General features: G+C 44.9%; 1 protein-coding gene across 1 annotated transcript in view; it reads right to left on the reverse strand.

Annotated features, from left to right (window-relative positions):
* The window catches only part of si:ch73-335l21.1 (insulin receptor substrate 1-B), a 53,430-nt gene that overhangs the window by 12,704 nt on the left and 26,888 nt on the right, over positions 1-13,838 (reverse strand). The window lies entirely within an intron of this gene.

Below are 13,838 nucleotides of genomic sequence, written 5' to 3' on the forward strand. Positions count from 1 at the left end.
TGTGGCCTTTACACTTCACTCATCTCTCCCACTGACAAATGAGACCCTCTGCCTCAGCATTGACCCCAGTCTGTGACACACACACACACACCAGTCCCCCCTCCCCCATGTGAGAACCGTCTCATTAGCAGACAGTAATCAGCTTAGTGTTCTGGAACGCCCACTGGCACTAAGCTCTTTACAGACAAACCCAGTTAGAGAGAGAGAGAGAGAGAGAGAGAGAGAGAGAGAGAGAGAGAGAGAGAGAGAGAGAGAGAGAGAGAGAGAGAGAGAGAGAGAGAGAGAGAGAGAGAGAGAGAGAGAGAGAGAGAGAGAGAGAGAGAGAGAGAGAGAGAGAGAGAGAGAGAGACAGAGAGAGAGACAGAGAGAGAGAGAGAGAGAGAGAGAGAGAGATTGATGGGAGCAAGAGGGGGAGAGAGTGCAAAATTGAGAGAGAAAGTGGTAGAGAAAGAGGGAGAGAATGCAAGAAAGACAAAGCAAACAAGAAAGAAACAAACAAAATGCCAAAAACAAAGAGAGGGAGAAAAAGAAAGCGAGGAAATGCATGAAAGAGGGTGTGTGTCATGGAGAGTGAAAAAAGAGAGAAACCCACTTCCGTCCTTAGAGAGAAGTGCTCCCATGGACTCAATGACCCCTTAAGCCTGTACTATGAGTAGTAAACCACACACAACCACCCACACACACAACCACCCACACACACAACCACTCACACACACAAACAAACACACACAACCACTTACACACACACTCCTTAATCCACAAAACATGATTACAAGAAGAAAGAGAGAGCGGGAGGGAGGAAGAGAGGGAGAGAATTAGAGAGGGGGAGGGAGGAAGAGAGAGAGAGAATTAGAGAGAGCACATAAGTGATAGAGCAAGCTAGAGAGAGAGAGAGAAAAGGAGAGAGAGAGTGAGTGTACTGCCAAGAAAGCAGTCTTAAGGCCTTCTGCAGACTTGAGCCTGGCTGAGGATTTTGGGCATTAGGGGAGAGGCTTTTTGGCAATCCCTTTTTCCTGTGATTTGATTGGCTTCTAGATCAGTCTGAGCCCTTTCCTATTGAAGGCGAGAGGAGCCCCAACCACGTGTGTGACTGTGTGTACATAAACACAGCAACCTGAGAGCTTATTAAAATGTAACAACTTTTTTTATTACAATTTTATTTAAGAGGAACACATACACAAATGCACATGCACACACTCTTGTCCGGCGCCCAATTGACTGGTTTGACTGCCAAGAATACCTCTTCTCTTAGCGCCATGTGTGTTCATCAGTACATTTGAATAGTACTGAGCATTCAAAACACGACTAGAGCCTACTTAGTCATTGGATCTCCCCATTAGAATCAACCAGACTGGCAGACGGAGTAGGAACATGTCTGTGTGTGTGTGTGTGTGTGTGTGTGTGTGTGTGTGTGTGTGTGTGTGTGTGTGTGTGTGTGTGTGTGTGAATAATGTCTTATGACTAAGTGAGTGAACTTGATATACTAGTGTACTAAGGGATGGGACTGGCTGTCTGTTACCATAGGACACTGAAATATTCCTACTGGAATTACTCAACAACAAACACACCATCACAACAAGCTTGCATAACACACACTTGCAATGCATACACAAGCACCCGATCTGTCATCCCTCACTTCACTCATCTGTGGACGTAAGCACTCCCCCCCTCTCTCTTTCTCTTTCTTTCCTTCTCTCCCTCTTCTTGCTCTGTCTCAGTCTAGCCTTCTCTCCTCTCGTTCTCTCTCTCTTTCTCCACCACTCTATCAGTCTCGCCACCTTATCTCTCCTTCTCTCACTCCCCTCTGTCCAATCTCTTCCATCCGTCTCCCGTCTTCTCATCTGTTTGTGTCCTCAGTTCAGTTCTGCAAGTACACACACACACACACACACACTCACACACTCATACACTCACACACTCACAAACTCACACACTCTCACACACACTCACACTTGGCTTTCCTGTTTGGTGGGAGATTGCCGATAGTGCTGGGGAATGGTGTGTGTGTGTGAGCATACGAGTGTGTCTGTGTGTCAATGTATGACCTTTTTTGTGTGTGTGTGTGTGTGACCTTGTTGTTCATGGGGGTCATAGTGAAAGACCTGTCTATCTTCATTCCTATGCTAGAGAGAGACAGAGAGACAGAGACAGAGACAGAGACAGAGAGAGAGAGAGAGAGAGAGAGAGAGAGAGAGAGAGAGAGAGAGAGAGAGAGAGAGAGAGATAGAGAGACACAGAGAGATAGAGAGAGCGAGCGAGCGAGGAGAGAGAGAGAGACAGAGAGAGAGAGAGAGAGAGAGAGAGAGAGAGAGAGAGAGAGAGAGAGAGAGAGAGAGAGAGAGAGAGAGAGAGAGAGAGAGAGAGAGAGAGAGAGAGAGAGAGAGAGAGAAATAAATAAATACTTTATTTGTACTTCTTTCATTAGCATCGCCAAGGAAGCGGTGCTAAACTAAACCTACTTCCTCTCCTGAGGGTTAAAATCAGAGTCCAAGAAAACCTATCCTCCTTTCTCTCAATATTTGTTCCTGTCCAACCTCAGTCTGTCTCACCAAGACAAGTGTAGCACTCCATTATCTAGCCTGTCCACTAAGGCCAACACCGTTGACTGTCCACAATAGGCAATAAAAAGCCTTTTGAAGTCCACCTAAATGAAATCAATATCAGGGCAGCTATAGTAAATATGACCAGTGTAGAGAGAGAGAGAGAGAGAGAGAGGGGCAACAAAATGGACACAGGCAATCACAATGGGTTCCATTCAACCACTGACCTCAGATATTACAACATACAGGAGGGAATAGAATGGAACAGAATGATAACACAGAATATTATAGAATACATTAATTGAATAAATTATAACTGACAAGCAAAATTAAACCGTACATGATGTAATTGAATGTGAATAGAATGGAAGAGGATAGCCATGTTCATGCAAAACATGGTTAGTACTTCTGTAGGCTAGTGTGTTTAGTGTTTAGTATCCTCTCTCTCTCTCTCGCTCTCTCTCTCTCTCTCTCTCTCTCTCTCTCTCTCTCTCTCTCTCTCTCTCTGTGTCTCTCTCTCTCTCTCTCTCTGTGTCTCTCTCTCTCTCTCTGTCTCTCTCTCTCTCTCTCTCTCTCTCCCTCCCTCCCTCCCTCCCTCCCTCCCTCCCTCCCTCCCTCTCTCTCTCTCTCTCTCTCTCTCTCTCTCTCTCTCTCTCCCTCCCTCCCTCCCTCCCTCCCAGAACCAGATCCTCCCATTTCCTCTCCTCTCTCTCTGTAGTTAATGGGAGATTAGGCCGTGTGATCCACTACCTCGGGCACAAACTGACGCAATACAAAGACACACAACTTTAAAGGACACACACACACACTTGTGATGCCATTAACACCAGTAAAGTAGGTCACAGGTGACTCCAGGGGACATTACTATGACACAGCCCAAATATGTCATTTCTGGTTTTATTGTCCCCTTCTGCTGGCCCGCATGTTTTGCTGTCTCTCTCATCACTCCCCATACCCTCCACAGTGTAGTGGAAAGCTCCCGCTGTTGGGCTCTATGATAAAACCCTCAGTGTTTCAGAGTGTGTGTGTGCGTGTGTGTGTGTGTGTATGTGGTAAACCTCCCCTGTCTATGCTGTGCTGTGTTCCAGAGTGGACTGGGCCATATTGTTCCCCGATGTTAAAAGCTGCAGCGCCACATTAAAGTTTTGCTGACTGTTGCTGTGCTGGCCCACGTCATGCTGAGTTTGGCACGGGGCCAGTGTGTGTGTGTGTGTGTGTGTGTGCGTGCGCATGGAGTCAGTGATCAGATCAAGCGTGTGCGTGTGTGTGTGTTCGTGCTTGCATGAGTGCTTGCACGTATAGTGTGCACGCACCTGTGTGTGGTTACATCACCCACCCCCCAGGGGTTCTGAACTTTTGAGTTGGGTTGTGATCCACCCATGTAGGGGCATTACATTGAGCTACTTCCACTAACTAACATCCAGCTGGATTCATGGCTTCATAACAAGGTGGTTTTATGAGACAACTGACATCTTCTACTCTGGCGCAAAGAGATGATGTCACTCAATGGAATGTGGTGCTCAGGGTCAGTGTGCATATAAAACCATCCCACCCTTCATGTCTGTATCCCACTCTCTCCTTCAACCTTCACCACTCACACAAACCCAAACAGTACTGCGCCCCAAATGGCTCTCATGGCAAATTACCATAGGGCTCTGGTCAAATGTAGTGCACTATGTAGGGAATAGGGTGCCATTTGGGATGCAAACTGTAACACACCACTTTACAAGGGACTGGGAGACTCAGTCCACCACAGGGTCAAACAACAAGGTGTCTTGTTTATTAAATATCCTTGACATGGTTTCATACAAGACTGTAACAAACATATCCGTACCGTGAGACCACTAGCTGAGTAGAGTGCTGTAGCTACTAGCTAACTACTGAGTTATGGAGGGCAACATATCAGTATTATATGTAAATAGAACAGATGTACAAGCCCAAACAGACAACGACACGTTAATAAAACTAGCACAGGAAGACTGGTTGCGCTGGGTTGGGTTCCACAACATACAGTGGGGGAAAAAAAGTATTTAGTCAGCCACCAATTGTGCAAGTTCTCCCACTTAAAAAGATGAGAGAGGCCTGTAATTTTCATCATAGGTACACGTCAACTATGACAGACAAAATGAGAAAAAAAAATCCAGAAAATCACATTGTAGGATTTTTTATGAATTTGTTTGCAAATTATGGTGGAAAATAAGTATTTGGTCAATAACAAAAGTTTGTTAATACTTTGTTATATACCCTTTGTTGGCAATGACACAGGTCAAACGTTTTCTGTAAGTCTTCACAAGGTTTTCACACACTGTTGCTGGTATTTTGGCCCATTCCTCCATGCAGATCTCCTCTAGAGCAGTGATGTTTTGGGGCTGTCGCTGGGCAACACGGACTTTCAACTCCCTCCAAAGATTTTCTATGGGGTTGAGATCTGGAGACTGGCTAGGCTACTCCAGGACCTTGAAATGCTTCTTATGAAGCCACACCTCGCTTGCCGGCAGTGTGTTTGGGATCATTGTCATGCTGGAAAGACCCAGCCACGTTTCATCTTCAATGCCCTTGCTGATGGAAGGAGGTTTTCACTCACACGATAGATGGCCCCATTCATTCTTCCCTTTACACAAATCAGTCGTCCTGGTCCCTTTGCAGAAAAACAGCCCCAAAGCATGATGTTTCCACCCCCATGCTTCACAGTAGGTATGGTGTTCTTTGGATGCAACTCAGCATTCTTTGTCCTCCAAACACGACGAGTTGAGTTTTTACCAAAAAGTAATATTTTGGTTTCTTCTGACCATATGACATTCTCCCAATCCTCTTCTGGATCATCCAAATGCACTCTAGCAAACTTCAGACGGGCCTGGACATGTACTGGCTTAAGCAGGGGGACACGTCTGGCACTGCAGGATTTTAGTCCCTGGCGGGCGTAGTGTGTTTCTGATGGTAGGGCTTTGTTACTTTGGTCCCAGCTCTCTGCAGGTCATTCACTAGGTCCCCCGTGTGGTTCTGGGATTTTCATGCTCTTGTGATTATTTTGACCTCAACGGGTGAGATCTTGCGTGGAGCCCCAGATCGAGGGAGATTATCAGTGGTCTTGTATGTCTTCCATTTCCTAATAATTGCTCCCACAGTTGATTTCTTCAAACCAAGCTGCTTACCTATTGCAGATTCAGTCTTCCCAGCCTTGTGCAGGTCTACAATTTTGTTTCTGGTGTCCTTTGACAGCTCTTTGGTCTTGGCCATAGTGGAGTTTGGAGTGTGACTGTTTGAGGTTGTGGACAGGTGTCTTTTATACTGATAACAACTTCAAACAGGTGCCATTAATACAGGTAACGAGTGGAGGACAGAGGAGCCTCTTAAAGAAGAAGTTACAGGTCTGTGAGAGCCAGAATTCTTGCTTGTTTGTAGGTGACCAAATACTTATTTTCCACCATAATTTGCAAATAAATTCATAAAAATTCCTACAATGTGATTTTCTGGAATCTTTTTTCTCTCAATTTGTCTGTCATAGTTGCCGTGTACCTATGATGAAAATTACAGGACTCTCTCATCTTTTTTAAGTGGGAGAACCTGCACAATTGGTGGCTGACTAAATACTTTTTTCCCCACTGTATATAGCGGCTATATAATTAGGGCCCTATAAAATCTGCGTTGTGGAAAACGTAGACAGAATCACAGAATCCAGACATTCAAACGGAATTCAACAATATAAAATGTTTTATTGAACTTAGTACAAATTCAACTAAATGTATTTAACTTAATAGAAAATGCATTAATTTACCCAAGTTAATCATAGGACATGAACAAAATGCTTTAGTGATTCGTATTTTCCTGCAACTTTCTGAAATGACACAGCCCACTGGGCACAGACGACAATTCAATGTCTATTCCACGTTGGTTCAACGTAATTTCATTGAAATGACGTGGAAACAACGTTGATTCAACCAGTGTGTGCCCAGTGGGAGGAATGTCCCTGTCTGTGTGTTGTGTATGTCTAGTCTTCACTTTGTGTATCCGTTAGCGATAATGGTAATGATAACCATCTGCTGGTAGATGGAAAGGCTTTCCCAAAAAATCTTCTCAATGAAATGTTAACTACAATGTAGCCTATGACTACCGGTCAGAATGATATCTTGATTATTTGCATCAATCCATTCACCATTTGTTTTGCAAACTCTGCAATCACGAGGGCTACAGAAACACCGCTAGCCAAACAACAGGCTGGTGCACACATGCATTAAAAGGGCAACTACACCCCAAATTAACAATTTCGTAAATTTTTCCCAGACCTCAAGTGGTATCCTGATGTGGTTTAAGCATTGTTCTGGACAAATAACAAAATTGGATGTTCTATAAAAGAGTGTGATTTTGAGGGTGAAAACCTGCCTCGGGAATCAGTCAAAAAATAAAACAGATTTTATGGGCCCTATATCATGTAGAACTCCCAGGCCAATTCTGCCATAAATGTAGATACAAATGGGAAAACTCACTTCATTGTCTTAAGAGAATGCTATTTGTCCTATATTTAGACCAGACCTTCAAATATCTCAATTAGGCCTACTTTCACATAAATTCAAAGTAAGTATTCAGATCTATTTTATTTGAAAAGACAAGTAGTTGAATATTTTAATGTATTTGGAAATACACTTGGAAAGTATTTGAAAATACTCAAATACACTGACTCAAATAGACTCCCATGTATTTAACCCAGGTATTTGAAAATAGTATTTGAAAAATACTATTTGGTAGACTATTTCGTTTTTACAAATTACTTAAATAAAAGTACTTGTTTTGGGCTATGTATTTGAAAATACTGAAATACACAGAAAAAAAGTATTTTAAATACCAGATACTCAAATACACATGTATTTCAACCCAGGTCGATCTAGACTAGGGTTGAGTCCATAACATAGCTCACATCTTAACCTAATATAGGCTGTGGGGGATCTGTGGTGGTCCGCCATGCAATGGCGTACACGCAGGACAGGCATGTGGGGGAGAATACATTACAGTGGAATATAAATGGGCACAAATAGACAGAGGATTACAAACATAATCTCCATCTCTCTCTTTCTTTAACCCTTCATAAGCGAGAAACAACAACTGGATCTGATGGTCCATAAGGATCTCCAGGGCTCTCTCTCTCTCTCTCTCTCTCTCTCTCTCTCTCTCTCTCTCTCTCTCTCTCTCTCTCTCTCTCTCTCTAGCATAGGAATGAAGATAGTCAGGTCTTTCACTATGACCCCCATGAACAACAAGGTCACACACCCACACACACACACAAAAGGTCATACATTGACACACAGACACACTCGTAGGCTCACACACACACACCATTCCCCAGCACTATCGGCAATCTCCCACTCTCTCTCTCTCTCTCTCTCTCTCTCTCTCTCTCATAAGTAGATATAGCATAGAACTAATAGTAGAAAGTCACTTTTCACAGTAGAAAAATGTGTAGATCTTATCAAACTGACCATGTCACGCAATATCCATAGCATAATTAATTTCATAATAAACTCTGCAACATCCATGAGAAGACAGTAACTGATGCATATGATGCAATTGACAGGATGTTGCCTAATGTTCAAAACTCTGTAACACTTTATTTTACAGTTTTTCAAAGTCCTTTTGAGTAGTGTCACTTTGAGTATTTACTAACAAGATGGCACCCACGACAACTGTGTGACTAACTGTACTGAATGTCATATCTAGTCATCTACTGTAATAGGCACTGCATCTATCCAACCGTCTTATTATAGATGTAGGATCTTAATTTGAGCCAGTTTCCTACAGAAGGAAAATAATCCTGCAGCAACAGTAATGTGAATTACTATGTGTATTATAATTAATTACATTTTATGTAGGGGTTGAAACATTTCAAAGTGAAAATTTGAAACTTCAGAAACCTTTTTAAACCTCAAATATACCTCACGTTTATCATGTGCTGCATTGCAGGAAAGTTCTCCTGCAACAGGGTGATCAAATTAAGAACCTACATCTGTACCAAGTAAAAAAGAAGAGTAAAAATACACAAAGCAAATAAATGCATTGCACACACTACGCACTGACTGCAGTCATCCAACGAGTACAAAAGGATAGTAAAAATACTGGTAGGGTATAAACAGGCATTGCCAGGCTATGGTTTCAGGTCAGGGATTCAATGACAGAGTAGATTTGTTCAGTCTGTTAGTATTCTGTCCTATAATCCAGGGGAACCACAGGTTGTATAGGTTAGTCCTAGTCCATGTAAATGGTGATGGTCAAGGCACTGTGTGTGTGTGTGTGTGTGTGTGTGTGTGTGTGTGTGTTTATGTGTGTGTGTGTGTGTATTGGTGGCAGATCTAATATAACTCCAACAACAAGGAGAGCCATTCTTTCTGGTGGGGGGTGAGGAGGGAGGGGTGAGAAGGGGGGACGGATTAAATACTTCTAAACCGCCTCGGCTCAACTTCACTCCATCACTCACTGAAGCACTTACCCCTGGGTGAGCAGCCACCACAGAACACAGAGGCCAGACGTGTGTGTGTGTGTGTGTGTGTTTGTGTTGTGTGCCCCAGAGCAAGTGGTGCCCATGACTCGTTAAGCACCTCTCCAGAAGTTCCACACTTGGCATGGAGCTTTGAGGAGTTGCCAACATGCCATGTCGCCCTTAGGCTTGCCAGGAAGCACTACAGCATTACAGAGCGATACAGGGCAGTGCCATGCTACTGGTGTGTTCACCACTATGACAGGCGATACAGGGCAGTGCCATGCTACTGGTGTGTTCACCACTATGACAGGCGATACAGGGCAGTGCCATGCTACTGGTGTGTTCACCACTATGACAGGCGATACAGGGCAGTGCCATGCTACTGGTGTGTTCACCACTATGACAGGCGATACAGGGCAGTGCCATGCTACTGGTGTGTTCACCACTATGACAGGCGATACAGGGCAGTGCCATGCTACTGGTGTGTTCACCACTATGACAGGCGATACAGGGCAGTGCCATGCTACTGGTGTGTTCACCACTATGACAGGCGATACAGGGCAGTGCCATGCTACTGGTGTGTTCACCACTATGACAGGCGATACAGGGCAGTGCCATGCTACTGGTGTGTTCACCACTATGACAGGCGATACAGGGCAGTGCCATGCTACTGGTGTGTTCACCACTATGACAGGCGATACAGGGCAGTGCCATGCTACTGGTGTGTTCACCACTATGACAGGCGATACAGGGCAGTGCCATGCTACTGGTGTGTTCACCACTATGACAGGCGATACAGGGCAGTGCCATGCTACTGGTGTGTTCACCACTATGACAGGCGATACAGGGCAGTGCCATGCTACTGGTGTGTTCACCACTATGACAGGCGATACAGGGCAGTGCCATGCTACTGGTGTGTTCACCACTATGACAGGCGATACAGGGCAGTGCCATGCTACTGGTGTGTTCACCACTATGACAGGCGATACAGGGCAGTGCCATGCTACTGGTGTGTTCACCACTATGACAGGCTATGCAAATGCAGGGACCTAGGTCATATACAGTGGGGAGAACAAGTATTTGATACACTGCCGATTTTGCAGGTTTTCCTACTTACAAAGCATGTAGAGGTCTGTAATTTGTATCATAGGTACACTTCAACTGTGAGAGATGGAATCTAAAACAAAAATCCAGAAAATCACATTGTATGATTTTTAAGTAATTAATTTGCATTTTATTGCATGACATAAGTATTTGATACATCAGAAAAGCAGAACTTAATATTTGGTACAGAAACCTTTGTTTGCAATTACAGAGATCATACATTTCCTGTAGGTCTTGACCAGGTTTGCACACACCGCAGCAGGGATTTTGGCCCACTCCTCCATACAGACCTTCTCCAGATCCTTCAGGTTTCGGGGCTGTCGCTGGGCAATAAAGACTTTCAGCTCCCTCCAAAGATGTTCTATTGGGTTCAGGTCTGGAGACTAGCTAGGCCACTCCAGGACCTTGAGATGCTTCTTACGGAGCCACCCCTTAGTTGCCCTGGCTGTGTGTTTCGGGTCGTTGTCATGCTGGAAGACCCAGCCACAACCCATCTTCAATGCTCTTACTGAGGGAAGGGGGTTGTTGGCCAAGATCTCGCGATACATGGCCCCATCCATCCTCCCCTCAATACGGTGCAGTCGTCCTGTCCCCTTTGCAGAAAAGCATCCCCAAAGAATGATGTTTCCACCTCCATGCTTCACGGTTGGGATGGTGTTCTTGGGGTTGTACTCATCCTTCTTCTTCCTCCAAACACGGCGAGTGGAGTTTAGACCAAAAAGCTCTATTTTTGTCTCATCAGACCACATGACCTTCTCCCATTCCTCCTCTGGATCATCCAGATGGTCATTGGCAAACTTCAGATGGGCCTGGACATGCGCTGGCTTGAGCAGGGGGACCTTGCGTGCGCTGCAGGATTTTAATCCATGACGGCGTAGTGTGTTACTAATGGTTTTCTTTGAGACTGTGGTCCCAGCTCTCTTCAGGTCATTGACCAGGTCCTGCCGTGTAGTTCTGGGCTGATCCCTCACCTTCCTCATGATCATTGATGCCCCACGAGGTGAGATCTGTGGAGCCCCAGACCGAGGGTGATTGACCGTCATCTTGAACTTCTTCCATTTTCTAATAATTGCACCAACAGTTGTTGCCTTCTCACCAAGCTGCTTGCCTATTGTCCTGTAGCCCATCCCAGCCTTGTGCAGGTCTACAATTTTATCCCTGATGTCCTTACACAGCTCTCTGGTCTTGGCCATTGTGGAGAGGTTGGAGTCTGTTTGATTGAGTGTGTGGACAGGTGTCTTTTATACAGGTAACGAGTTAAAACAGGTGCAGTTAATACAGGTAATGAGTGGAGAACAGGAGGGCTTCTTAAAGAAAAACTAACAGGTCTGTGAGAGCCGGAATTCTTACTGGTTGGTAGGTGATCAAATACTTATGTCATGCAATAAAATGCAAATTAATTACTTAAAAATCATACAATATGATTTTCTGGATTTTTGTTTTAGATTCCGTCTCTCACAGTTGAAGTGTACCTATGATAAAAATGACAGACCTCTACATGCTTTGTAAGTAGGAAAACCTGCAAAATCGGCAGTGTATCAAATACTTGTTCTCCCCACTGTAAGTAAGTTGGTCATGATTTTCTGTTTCTATGCTGCCCCTTCAGAGACTTACAAATATTTATTGAATTGAAAAGATTTCAAAGTATCGGATCCTGCGTCAGTAGTTGGGGGAAACTCATAGAGGGTAGAGGGGTAGGGGCCAGGTGTAGGGGCTAGGGGCCCGGGGTAGGGGCTAGGTGTCAGTTTAGGGGCTAGGGACCCGGGGTAGGAGCTAGGTGTCAGTTTAGGGGCTAGGGGCCTGGGGCCCGGGATAGGGGCTAGGTATAGGGGCTAGGGGCCGGGGTAGGTGTCAATTTAGGGGGTACGGGCCTGGTGTAGGGGCTAGGTGTCGGTTTAGCATTGGTAGCCTTTTTCAAATGACCGAGGATAGAGGTACATTATCAACCGTTGTAATGAGGAGGTTAGGGGGGAAGCCTGAGGCATGGTGGTGAGAAGACTAATATGGTCTTCCTGAAACATGTTGGCATGGCCTACAGGGTGATTTGATTTCCATGATTTCCATCCTACACAGTTTCAAATAACCTTGTGCAAAACACCGTAGTTGAAACACACACAAGTATGAGGTAACCCTAAACACAGATGTGTGTGTTTAAGAGGGGACACGTGTTCACAGTGCAGTTCCCATCTAAATCATTTAAAGCTCCCATTAAAAAACACATAAACGGTCACACGCATGCAGTTGTGTGCACTGTACACTACACATGCCATACACACCCACAAATAATCTCTACGTAAACAGACATCCACTCACCACAGCCTCTCACACACACTCTCACCCTCTCACACATACACACCGCACGCACGCACGCACGTGCACACACACACACACACAGTCTTGTATAACTAACCTTGTGGGGGAGACACAATTCAGTCCCATTCAAATTCCTATTTTCCCTAACCCCTAACCCTAACTCTAACCCTAAACCTTAGCTCCTAACCCTAAAACTAACCCTAGCTCCTAACCCTAACCTAATTCTAACCCTAACACTAATTCTAACCTTAAGCCCCTCGAAATAGCATTTGACCTTGTGGGGACTAACAAAATGTCCCCAGTTGGTCAGATTTTTGTTAGTTTACTCTTCTTGTGGGGATTTCTGGTCCCCACAACTATAGTTAAACACATCCACAACCACCCACACACACACACACACACACACACACACACACACACACACACACACACACACACACACTAACACACACACACACACACACACACACACACACAACCACACACGCTGGAGCCTGCCAGAAAGAAATCCCCACAATTACCATGGATCAGAGTTAGTTTACCTAAAATCTTAGGTCTAAATAAATGCACAGACAAAACAAATAATTGCTCCAAACCACGTCGTAAGCCCCGGATCAATCTGTACTTTTGGGTTCTTCACACTTCATTCACACTGGCTCTCATTCTATTCCTATCTGGCATTCGTTCTCTCTATCCTAGTTGCTTTCCTCTTTTCTCCATAAGAGGGGTACTTCCCATGCACTCCCAAAATCTATTTTTATCTGCCTTCTCTCATCGTTCCGGGATGGAGCGAGACACAATGTGAAAACAGAGGGAAGAGAAAGAAGAGAAAGAGAGAGAGAGAGAGAGAGAGAGAGAAAGAGAGAAAGAGAGAGAGAGAGAGAGAGAGAGAGAGAGAGAGAGAGAGAGAGAGAGAGAGAGAGAGAAATAGAGAGAAAGAGAGAAATAGAGAGAAATAGAGAGAAATACGGAGCAAAAGAGAGAGAGAGAGAGCGAGAACACTTTAAAGGGGAGAGGGGGGAGCTCAGTTCAGTTCAGTCCAGCCTGGCCCAGCTGAAGGGAGCTGGCAACCCACCACGGCAGAAACACCCGAACAAAAGGATCATTTATTGGAGGAGGAAAAAGGGGGAGGCGGAATGGACTGGAGGGATGAAGGGAGGAGGGGACACTGTGCAGAAGCATTTGGGAGCAGTATGAGTTAGTGAAATGCTGGCCCCCTCTCAACATTCACAGCCAACGTGTAACATTCTGCCCCATGCTGCCTGGCTTACGCGACCATGCTAACATGTACAGACAGAGATTTCCCCATAACGACACACTGTGGAGGGCTAAAGTTCCCCATAACTTCACATTGTGAAGGCTAGCTAGTGCTAACGCTCCACGACTCAGTACTTTACTAGTTACTACCGGCTTAT

This window comes from Coregonus clupeaformis, chromosome 39 (assembly GCF_020615455.1).
Source record: "Coregonus clupeaformis isolate EN_2021a chromosome 39, ASM2061545v1, whole genome shotgun sequence".
Classification (NCBI taxonomy): Eukaryota; Metazoa; Chordata; class Actinopteri; order Salmoniformes; family Salmonidae; genus Coregonus; species Coregonus clupeaformis.